Consider the following 11,548-nt stretch of genomic DNA (forward strand, 5'->3'; position numbering starts at 1 on the left):
CCTTGGCAATGAGGAGAATGACCAGTGTTTAGGGTTGGGCAGAATTCGAAGGGCCCATAGGCTTCTGGAAGTGTGGCATCTAAAGGTTTGTGGTGCCGATGATTCATTCCATTGGGATTGTCATGTGATTGGCTTTGGCAACTCAGCCTCTTCTGTGCTATAATACACAAACCCTCCTTATGCAAACACATTTTATCCCGCAACAAATACAAGTTGTTCTAAGCTCTAACTCTGAGATCTCCAGGGACCCTTGAGAGAACACTAGTGGGATCCCAGAGGGGAGAAGGGGCAGGGAAAGGAGATATTTGTTGTCTACAAATTTACAAAGGCTTAAGGATCAGTCCGTACACAGGCGGAGTACATTGGGACTTCCCATTTTTGCTGATTATTTTCTCTACTACTCCAATAAAGGCTGTTTAGGCTCAAGCTCTCTGAAAGGAGAGGACACTTGAGGACACCAGTGAAGCACCCACGAAGTTAACTTACTTGTAGTGTTGTGCGTCTCTGCTGGAGACAAATGCTTTTATCTTTCCTTTCAGATTTAGATGTAAGGTGAGAAATTCCAGAAAGGGCATTATCTCTCAAAAGAACAAGGAACAGGGCAACCCTAACCCCCACTCTCACCCTCCACTTTTATGGATTTGGGGCATTCTCCTAGGGGGAGGACTCCCAGCTGTATTGTCTATACCGTGCCAGTTATGCTGCCCACCTATTCCCACTATTCCTGTTTTATTTTTATTATTTTATTTTATTTATTTTTGCTTTTTTGGGTCACACCCAGCAATGCCCAGGAGTTACTCCTGGCTCATGCACTCAGGAATTACTCCTGGCAGTGCTCGGGGGACCATATGGGATGCTGGGACTCGAACCCTGGTTGGCTGTGTGCAAGGCAAATGCTCTACCCTCTGTGCTATCACTCCAGCCCCACTACTCCCACTTTAAAAGATGCCCTGCACCATTCTCATGTGACTCTTTTTTAAAAAAAAATTTTAAAAGATTTTATTAATAGCATTTTGCTTTTGGGGTCATACCTAGCGATGCTCAGGGGTAACTCCTAGCTCTGCACACAGGAATTAGCTCTGGCATTGCTCAGGAGGCTATATGGGATACCAGGGATCGAACCCTGGTCAGCCAGGTGTAAGGCAAACACCCTCCCCACTATACTATGGCTCTATGCCCTCTCACGTGGCTCTTAGCCTCCCCCTTGTCCCCTGCTAGGACCCCATGGTAGACACTTTAATCTCTTTTGAATTCCCTCAATTTCCTTGACTCTGTATCTTCCAGTTTTATCAGTTAAACTCAGCTCAGGATTCCTGCCACCTGGAAGCCTCTGCATGGCTTTAACTTAATCTTTAGCACGACAGGGATAACTCTTTAATGAGGAAAGAGCTGATTTGGTGCTTCCTGGCAACCAACGCCGGGTGCCAGGGGTTGGAATGGTGGTAACTGCATGGCCCTTATCCAACAGCGTGGCCTCCTTCCAGGCCATGGCTCGATGCTGAAAGGACCCGCCCAATTGGTCCACACAGAAACCCAGCCCGTCACACCTAAGCTCACTTGTCACCCACATGTTGTTCTGGTTATTAATCTTTCTCGTGCTTTCCTCTTGCCCACGTGCTCCACTTTCAAACTAATAGGTACTTCTGATAAACACACTCATGTTATTCAATAAACTCCCATCTTCACTGAGCATTTCCCCTTCTGCCTTAGCACTTAGTTCTTTATTTTTTTTAATCCTCCTAATCTATTTCATTGCCTTTTCTGTATAATCCAAGCATTTTAAAATTTAAAGAAAATGAATTTCTCGTGAGATGTCATATACTGGGACAAAGTGTATATATTTTGTAGAAGGCCAAGAGTTATATAAACAAAAAACGTCAAATTGGAATTCAGTATCACAATGGATAATTCAATCATTGCTCCTTTACTGCCTTGGCAATTTCCAGTGACTGCTTGGAAGAGATTTATGATGCTTAGTTATCCCAGAAATAGCTGAATCAAATTTGGGCTAGCTCCTGAAGCTGAAATAAGCTCAATTTAGCTATCAATCACATATCTGTCAGCCATGTGAGTGACATGAGTAATATCTGTCAGGAGTAGTGCCTCTTCACTGACTAACATACATCAGTCAAGCAAGCCCCTTTCTCATATTTCTCTTTAAGACCAGGATGCCACTAAGGCAAATACAGCCTACACAGCAATATAAAAGCCTGGAACTTTGAAAGTAAAAAAACCACCATTTCAGCAGTATATCCCTTGTTTTTTGGAATAGTCAATGGAAGTGAAGAGAAAATGAAAATAACATATTCAGGTTTTGCCCTTGAACAATTAAAATCACTTGGTTGACAAGCCCTTATACTAAAGATTTTATTTTCCTATTTTAATTTTTTATATCAAAGCCTTTAATAATAATATGGTGAATTGGCTACTTGGTTGCAATTAAGTAGCATCCAGTAAAGAAGTTTAGGTAATCAATCATCTTTATCAACCTCATTTGAGACTGAGAACTCCCTTTTGTTGACTGATTAATAGCAGTCTAAGAAGAGAAGATTAGCTGTGGTTGGGAAGTAGTTCTGTATCTCCCTCATATTCTAGTTTTATATACCCCATGCCGCACCCCACCACCTTGGTTTACAGTCATTCTTGCATCTTTCTCTTGCTTCGATGTGGTCCTTACTACCATTCGCTCCACACTGAGGCCAGTGATTAGTGGCAGAGAGTAAGAGCTGACTTCCCACAGTCAAGCAGCTGTCCTCACCCTGCCTTTCCCCTTCACCCTCTCTCTTCCCTTCATCTCAGTCCAGCGCCAACTCTATAACTTCTTCCCCTTAACCCAAATTTCCTGATGAAGCTGAGATCTGGTCCCCCTGAGACAAGAACAAAATTTCATCCTTAGTCTTCTTAAGTGGAGGTTTCTCTGCATCTCTCTGCATTTTTAAAATGGTGATTGGGGTGGATGCACTGCCCAAACATCAATACTTTCCCCATTCTTTGCCAGCTGGCTATGCTACTCTCAAATCCTGCTCACTGCTGTTATGTAGTGGTTTGGAAACAGCCTCACTCACTGTTATCAAACCATGGCATGGTTTTGCTCTCCAGCATCTGCTATCATCAATAAAACTTCAGTATCCCTGTAGTTGACCCACCCAATGTTGTGGACTTTTGGTTTTGTGATCTCTACTCTACCTTAGCTATCTGATCCCTGTGTCATTTACTTTCTCCAAATGCTGGATCTGCTGAAATAATCAATGCAGACATTCCCTCTCTGACAAATATTTTGGTGTTTTTGGTTTGCTGGTTCCAATGACGCTGTTCTGTGCCAGCACCTGGTCTTCCTGTTCAAATTTGCACCTGTCCTCTTCTGTCCACCAGCTTCCTCCTGTCCTTCTTCTTTCTCCTTGGTACATAATATTTTATTCATTCTCTAAATTTTTGACTCTTTAACTGAAACTTTTTGTCTATCCATGATGTCACATGAACCCAACCATTCTCTTTTCTAGCTTGGGCATAAGCATAAAACTATGCAAATGAAAATTGCAATGACAAAGAGGGTTGAAAATGATCACTCTAAGAACTACTTGTGACAGGAACGACTCCTCCGCTCCTGAAAGACCATGATCCCCGGAAGCCCACTAACCAATTTTGGAACCTAGCAGCTTCTTGCAGAAATGCTTCTAACTGTGAACTAAGCTATGCTCCATGCCACCCCAGGAGAGGAAAAGTTTTTGTCCCTAGACTTTTGGTAGCGGCAGCATGGTGACCGCCATCATTTGGAGCCCATTAGACAGAGATACGAGCTTACAAAATTTCTGGTAGAAATTTTTCTGGACTTAATTACTAAAATACCTGAAATCCAAAACCGCACGGCTACTCTTGTGGCTGTGTGACCGCATATGCTCTTCGTTCTCAGCAATGGAAAACAAATTATCAAATGATGCCTTTTTGGCAGGTCTGATTGTTGGGGGAAAATTCCAAATAATAATAGTGAGTTTTCTGTCAAAATTTTGAATGCAATCAAAGTAAAGAGAGAGTAAAGTGAAAATCATCAGCCACACAGGGCGGGTGGGATGGGAGGTATACTGGGCTCTTGGTGGTGGAACATGTGCTCTGGTGAAGGGATGGGTGTTTGGTCATTGTATGACTGAGACTTAAACCTGAAAGCTTAAACCTGAAAGCTTTGTAACTTTTCTCATGGTGATTCAATAAAAATAAAATAAAATAAAATAAAAAGAAAAAAAAAGAACTGATTGCTGAGAATAGGTAAAGGAACAAACAGGATAACCTCTCAGTATTTGTATTGCAAACCATAATACCCAAAAGCTGGAGGTGGGGGGGGCGAGAGAGAGATAAAGACAGAGAGAGACAGAGAAAGAGAGACAGAGACAGACAGACTGACACAGACACAGACACAGATATAGAGACAGAAAGACAGAAAGAGAGATAGGGGAAAGAGAGAGAGACAAAGAGAGAAAGAAGGCAAGTGCCTGTCAAAGCAACAGGTTTGTGGGGGTAGAGTGGCGGGAGGGAAACTGGGGGCTTTGGTGGTGGGAAAGGTGCACTGGTGGTGGAATGGGTGTTGGAGCACTGTCTGACTGAAACCTGACCATGAACAGCTTTGTAACTCTTTATCTCATGGGATTCAATTAAAAAAAAGAAAAAAGAAAGAAAATGCATAGCTAGACAGGTTGTTATCATGAAAAAATCAAGGCACTGACTCCAACTGTTCACTGGACACTTGCCAGAGACCTTATCAACCTTGCTTTATTGTAATTTGTTTTTATTTTGGGTCACCTGGGTATGCTCAGGGATCACTGTGCTTGGGTGATGCTGTGTGGTGCTGTGAGCAAACCAGGGTCAGCAGTACACCAGGCAAGCACCTAAACTGTACAGTCTCAAGCTTTTAACCCACGTTTTAAAATTTAAATTCTGCTGTTCTACTTTTGTGCTTGTGGAATCCTGTGCATCCCTCTTTCCCCTGTGTCTTTTTCAGGAGGTGGTCTGGCCTCCCAGCTCAAAGCTGTAAAACTTTGATCTCTTTCAACCTAATGAAACTACTTGGAGCTAAACCCACCCACCTATTCTATCCAACCCACGGTTCTATCCACGACATCATCCTTCTCTCTGCGCCAGCTGCTCCCACTTCTCAGGAAGCCTTACTCAGAAATCTCTCGGCATTGTTAGTAAGTGCTCTTTGCCAGCTATTTCTGCTCTATTTGGTCTATGGACTCTTTTAAGGTTCTGTCATATCAGTTCTTTCATTCCACTTCCTCTACATTCTCTTTCTAGACAACTTCCTCTCCTTTTGTGGATTACTATCTGTGTGATGGTAATTACCAAGACATTATGGGAAATGATTCCTCTTCCATCCAAGGTGAAACAGTAGATCTAACTTTTACTCAGGCCTAACTTGCATAATTTAGGGCCACCTCAAACATATGTGAAACATGTAATTGTTTTCATCCCCTCACTTATCAACTAAAGTTTCAACTTCTGTATCTTTATGGCTTTGAAACCACAAACCACCTAATTGTCTCAAACCAAGAATCTAGTGGTTACCTTCAATTTCTAGTTGTTCTTCACCCATTGTAAATAAATCATATGCAAAGTCTGTTAATCGTAACTCTTTGGTATCTTGGAATTACAGTCTTATCTTTATTCTAGTTAGTCTTTTCTCCTTTTGCCTTTTGTCCAACTACTGTTATAAATCTTTAAGATAACTTGAGAATATTAGTGGGTTTATTACATACACTTTTTGCTTGTTTTCTTTCTTTCTTTCTTTCTTTCTTTCTTTCTTTCTTTCTTTCTTTCTTTCTTTCTTTCTTTCTTTCTTTCTTTCTTCCTTTCTTCCTTTCTTTCAGCTTTCTTAGGTTGAGGAATAGAAAGAAAAGAAAGTGGCTTACATACAATGTAAATAATTCATTGAATCTCCTAGACATAACCAAAGTCTCAATTAAAATTTAGAATATTTCTATTATTCAGAAAATTCCCTTGTATGCTTTCCTAGTTATTCTTTGCCCAAATAATCCTAGGCTGGGGCAACTAAACCTGATTATTATACCATAATCTGTTTTAGATTTTTATGTATTTATAATTTCAAAGTATGCTTCCTTGTGTCCAGTATAAGGTTAATAGAATTTCAGGGATTGGAGCTATATAGTGCAGCTGACCAGTGTTCAATTTCCAGGACTCCATATGGCTCTCAAAGCATCACCAGAAGTGGTCCCTGAGCACAGAGCTAGGAGTAAACTCTGAGCACCACCAGGTGTGGCCCCCAAACCAAAACAAAAAAATACCACAAAAGGATTTATAGAATTTAATGAATAATTCTTTTGTATCAGGGAGAAACATTCCATTATAGGGATTTATCACAATTTGTCCACTACCCAGTGGATGAGTGTTTGGATGAGTTTGTTTCTCTAAAGCTGATATGTATTTTTATACAGTGTGTGTAACATATGCTGTCATATATCTTAGGGAGAAATACAAGTGAAGTTGTTAAGTATGTAGTGTACATTTAGTTTTCCAAGGAATTTGCCACCATCACATTTGCTGCCTATTTATGAGGGTTCTAGTGGCTTGCATTCTCACCAACTATTAAAATTATTGAACTTTTAGATTTTAACCTTGAACACTTTGATATATTTATTATTCATGTATTTCTATATTCTTTGTGAGGTGACTAAGTCTTTTACACATTCTTAAATTGAGCTCTTTGGGATCACTGATGTCTTCTTTTTTTTAATAATTTTTAAATTGGAATTAATTAAAATTCCATCTTGTTGTGGGAGTAGACATCTATATTCTTTTGGTTACATTAGAAAGGAATTGATGGGGCCAGAGAGATGGACAGCAGCTAAGGCACTTCACTTGCACTTGGCAGACCCAGGAGTGATCCCTGAGCCCAGAGCCAGGAGTAAGCCCTGAGCAGAGCTGGGTATGGCATTCACCCTAATTAAAAAAAAAAAAATTGAAATGGGAAAGAATTTGCAAGAACTAGGCTTAGATTCTAGAAAAGAGAAATATTCACTCAAGAGTTAGAAAAATATGTTTTGCTGACTGCATTTGAAAGAGATTGACAAGAAAGACATTGACCTTGATGCCAAAGAGAAAAGAAGATGAGAGTAACTTCTTAAGTTTCCTTTCTGTCATTTTCTTTTAAATAGCCATTTACCCTGATTTACTTGACTGTTTGGACTGATTTTCTTCAATCCAAAGCAGCCGCTTACTTTAGAAAGCAGAATATATGGGAAAACATTTCGGTTCCACCATACAATTAGTTATGACAACAAATCCAGCACATCTGTCAGGTACCGCTGAGGTAAGCCGGTACATGAGCACACTAAACAGAAACTGTTTTGCTTGTAAAGAATTTCTTCTTCTGCCTGGGTCTCCTGTACTCATTTCAAGTACAGTATATTTTTCAGGTCTTAAAGAATTTCATGAGTGCTCCATGAAATTCTTTATGACATCTCTGCTTTAGTGAGAATGGTGTCTATTGTTTTCCAAACATAACTGTTTCCTTCACTTTTCTTCATTTCATCCCATTTTCATGCTTAGTATGAAGGGGATCTTTTGGTAACTTGAAATTATGCAATGGAGTGATCTTAGTCAGCAAGAAAGGTTGATCCCTCCCCCCCCAAGCCTCTCCCAGCTCCCTCTCACCCCCCACCATCCCTTTCATATAGGAACTCCTCTTTGAAGAATATAAAGGTCCATTGCCAAAAATATAAAAAGCATTATCCAGTGGGATTTTCTAGCTGAAGCATAGGAATGAAAGAGAATGAGGCTGGTGACCTGAAGTTGGAAAAGGAGGATCCTAAAGGAATCATGGGTGAAGATTACCTAGATAGGCCAGAAAAACCATCACCAATGGGAAGATTCCTGAAAAAATAACAAAGAAACATTTTGTTGCCAGCCATGACTACAGGTCAGCGGGAAGAGCATGAACTTGGAAACCAGGCTTCTACCTGGCTGCAGGAGCAAGTCTTTGCCACACCGTGCTACCCTCTCCTCTGTGATGGAGAGATGATATACTTCCTGTGATTGTTAGGAAACTTAAAATGGTTAAGAATGAAAGTGGTCCACCAGTTCTCAGGATAGCAGGGGCGACACCAGTGAGTCCAGTTTGCTTTCTCTTCCTTGGCTTCTTATGTACTCACCATAGTGCACAAGATTCCTCCGAAGATGTGTCTCAACTTTCCATCATGTGTGACTAATTTTAAGAATAGACATGTTGGGGCTGGAGCGATAGCACAGCGGGTAAGGCATTTGCCTTGCTGACCCAGGTTCGATTCCCAGCATCCCATGTGGTCCCCAGAGCACCTCCAGGAGTAATTCCTGAGTGCAGAGCCAGGAGTAATCCCTGTGCATTGCCGGGTGTGACCCAAAAAGTAAAAAAAAAATGAATAGACATGTTTTTGTACACCCCACTAGTGTTTGCCTTTTTTATTTTTAGCAAATAGGTATTGAACAAATATCAACTGCCTGGTATTATACAGCAGAGAATATTTAAAAACGTAGACTCTGGCGTCTGACTACTCTGGGCTCAGTTCCCAGATCTGCCAATTTCTAGTTATGTGCTCTTCTGAGCAAGTGACTAAAGCACACAGTGCCCCAGTTTCTTTTTCCCACACTGGGGACAATAAATATTTTCTACCTGGCTTGTTTCTAGTAAGGATTATATAAATTATTACATGACAGATGCTCAGAATAACACAGGAGGAGTTGTTATTTAAACGTTGTTATTTTTCCTTTAATGGTTTATATCTTATCTCCTGGGCTAGAGTGATAGCACAGCATTTGCCTTGTAGGCGGCCAACCCAGGTTCGATTCCTCCGTCCCTCTCGGAGAGCCCGGCAAGCTACCCAGAGTATCCCACCGGCTTGGCAGAGCCTGGCAAGCTACCTGTGGCATATTCGGTATGCCAAAAACAGTAACAACAAGTCTTACAATGGAGACGTTACTGGTGCCCGCTCGAGCAAATCGATGAGCAACGGGATGACAGTGACAGTGATACAGTGATCTTATCTCCCAGAGTAGACTGTAAACTTTTGGGAACCAGTGACTTTCAATCCCGGTGGCTAATGCAGCAACACTTCACTTTCCATTCATGCAAATTCCAGCATGGAATTTGCTCCCAGCCAGGCTGCTCAGAGTGAGGAGGCTCCTTAGTGTGACCTTTTCTAGGTGGTAACTCCGTGACCTGGATTTGCTTCCTTCTCTGAGATCAGGATAAGTCACCGATCTTATGGCCAGCCCTGATAGTGGAAGACTGAAGGACCGGAGGGTTTTCAGGTCATTCACAGCATTTTTGTTTGCATTTCTTTGGCCAGGACGCTTCTCATGACCCACCATATGCGAGAGTCTTGGACAGGCCAGTTTTCCTGATGGCCTAGGAGAGCACTGAGGTAGTTTGGTTTGCACAGAGCATTATTTGGCCACGTTATTGAGGGCCCAATTCCCCAAAGGAAAACTGAGATGTTAGTAGAAGAGAGATGGGAAAACGTTATTGGTTAGATTAATTATAAGGTTATTTATGTGACTTAAGTGTCTCTTCAGTAGATGCTCATCTTATCACTTTGTCTTCAGAATAATGGTGGGGGCCGGGGCGGAAGTACAGCAAGTAGGGTGCTTGCCTTGCACACGGCCAACGTGGCTTAGATCCTGTATGGTCCCCTGAGCACCACCAAGAACAATCGCAGAATAGAGCCAGGGGTAAGTCTTGAGCACTGCTGGGTGTGGCCCCCAAACCAAAAACAAAAGGTAAATATTTTGGGGGGTCACACCTGGCGATGCTCAGGGGGTTACTCCTGGCTCTGCACTCAGGAATTACTCCTGGCAGTGCTTGGGGGACTATATGGGATGCCGGAGATCCAACCTGGGTTGGCTGCGTGCAATGTAAACACCCTCCTGGCTTCATTATCGCTCCTGCCCAAAAGGCAAAGATTCCTTTTTCTTTAAAAAAATTTTTTTTCAATGAATCATCATGAAGTACAGTTACGGACTTACAAACTTTTGTGCTTACATTTGAGTCATACATTGATCTAGTACCCATCCCTCCACCAGTGCCCATTCTCCACCACTAATGTTCCCAGTATCCCCCAAAGCTAAAGATTCTTAAGCACTTGAGTCAGCTGCTTCGGACTCGGAATTCCAGCTCATCCAAATCTCTTGCTTGTGTTCTCAATTATTGCTTGTTCCGAAGGCAAGTAGTGTATATTGTACCCGCAACTCCACAAATCTCCCTCTGCCTTAAATTTGTGGAGAGCATGATCTCTATGAAACTTGCAGGCCTGGGACTGGAGCGCGGGCATTTGTCTTGCACGAGGAGGATCTGGGTTTGATTCTTGGCACCCCATAAGGCTCTCTGAGAACTGCCACTGATCCCTGGGTGCAGAGTCAGGAGCAAGCTCTGAGCAATGGCAGATGTGGTCCCTCAACAAAACACCACCGTCACTGCCAACAGCAGTAAACCCCTACAAAACTCGCAGAATTGGAGGACATATCCAAGCAGAATTAAAGGCAAAGAAATGTGATTAGTTTTGTGATTGAACTATAAACAACCCGCAAGATGTAGGCAATTGGAAATTTAGCTTTTAAACTATCCAACGTTGTTTAGGATTAGAAAAGGATAGATGCTAAGTTAATTTAGGAAAGGATTCCTTACTAGTGAGCTTTGACAATTGAAAATAAAACCCAAAGTGGACCATAGGCCCTTGGAATTTTTATCTCAGGTCCCCCAGTTTATTTCCAAGGGTACTTAGCTGATTTTTCTTTTTTTCTTAACAATGTTTTAATTTTATTTATCTACTTTTTATTTTGGGGAAAGATTCTTTATTTTGGGGGGGTGGTCGTTACACGCAGTGGTACTCAGCACTTACTCCTGGCTCTGAACTCAGGGATCACTTCTGGTGGTGCTCGCTGGGGGATACATTATTCATGGGAGGAGAAACTGCTAAGTTAGGTTGGAGAAGGAATTGATTAATTCAAATTGATGATTTGATTATCAAAGAAATAACAGATTAGATTATTTTTGGTGTGTGTCCCCCACCCCCCAACCAGCCTTCTGTTATTTCTTTGGGTGATCTCTTATTATCTGTTTCTTTTGATGATCTCTTAGCTCCTCGTAAAGGGAATGCAAAAATTTCCCCCCAAAAGTTAAAACTGTGTTAGATTATGACATCCTAGCTCAAACTCCACCACGAAATGAGGTCAACGGCTTGAAAAGAGGAAAATTGGAATACTGAAAAACAGTTGTTTCTAAAGGCAAAAAAATGATAGGGTTCACAACTTTTGTCTAAACAGTGAGGACAGCCTTGTTTCTTTTGATATTATTTTGACTGAGGGCAGGGTGAGAGAGTATATTAAATGACAAAAGAAATGTCTCAGTTAACATAGGGAAGACTTTTTCAAATTGTGAGCTTAAAATTTCAGTGAAACATTAAATGTCCTCTCAATGAGTTTTTACAGCCTTAATTGAGTCCCAGACTTAGTAACTCCTCTTCACCCCATCATACTTGCCCATCATGTGTCACATTTGATTATTTAA

The sequence above is a fragment of the Sorex araneus genome, chromosome 7 (assembly GCF_027595985.1).
Source record: "Sorex araneus isolate mSorAra2 chromosome 7, mSorAra2.pri, whole genome shotgun sequence".
Lineage (NCBI taxonomy): Eukaryota > Metazoa > Chordata > Mammalia > Eulipotyphla > Soricidae > Sorex > Sorex araneus.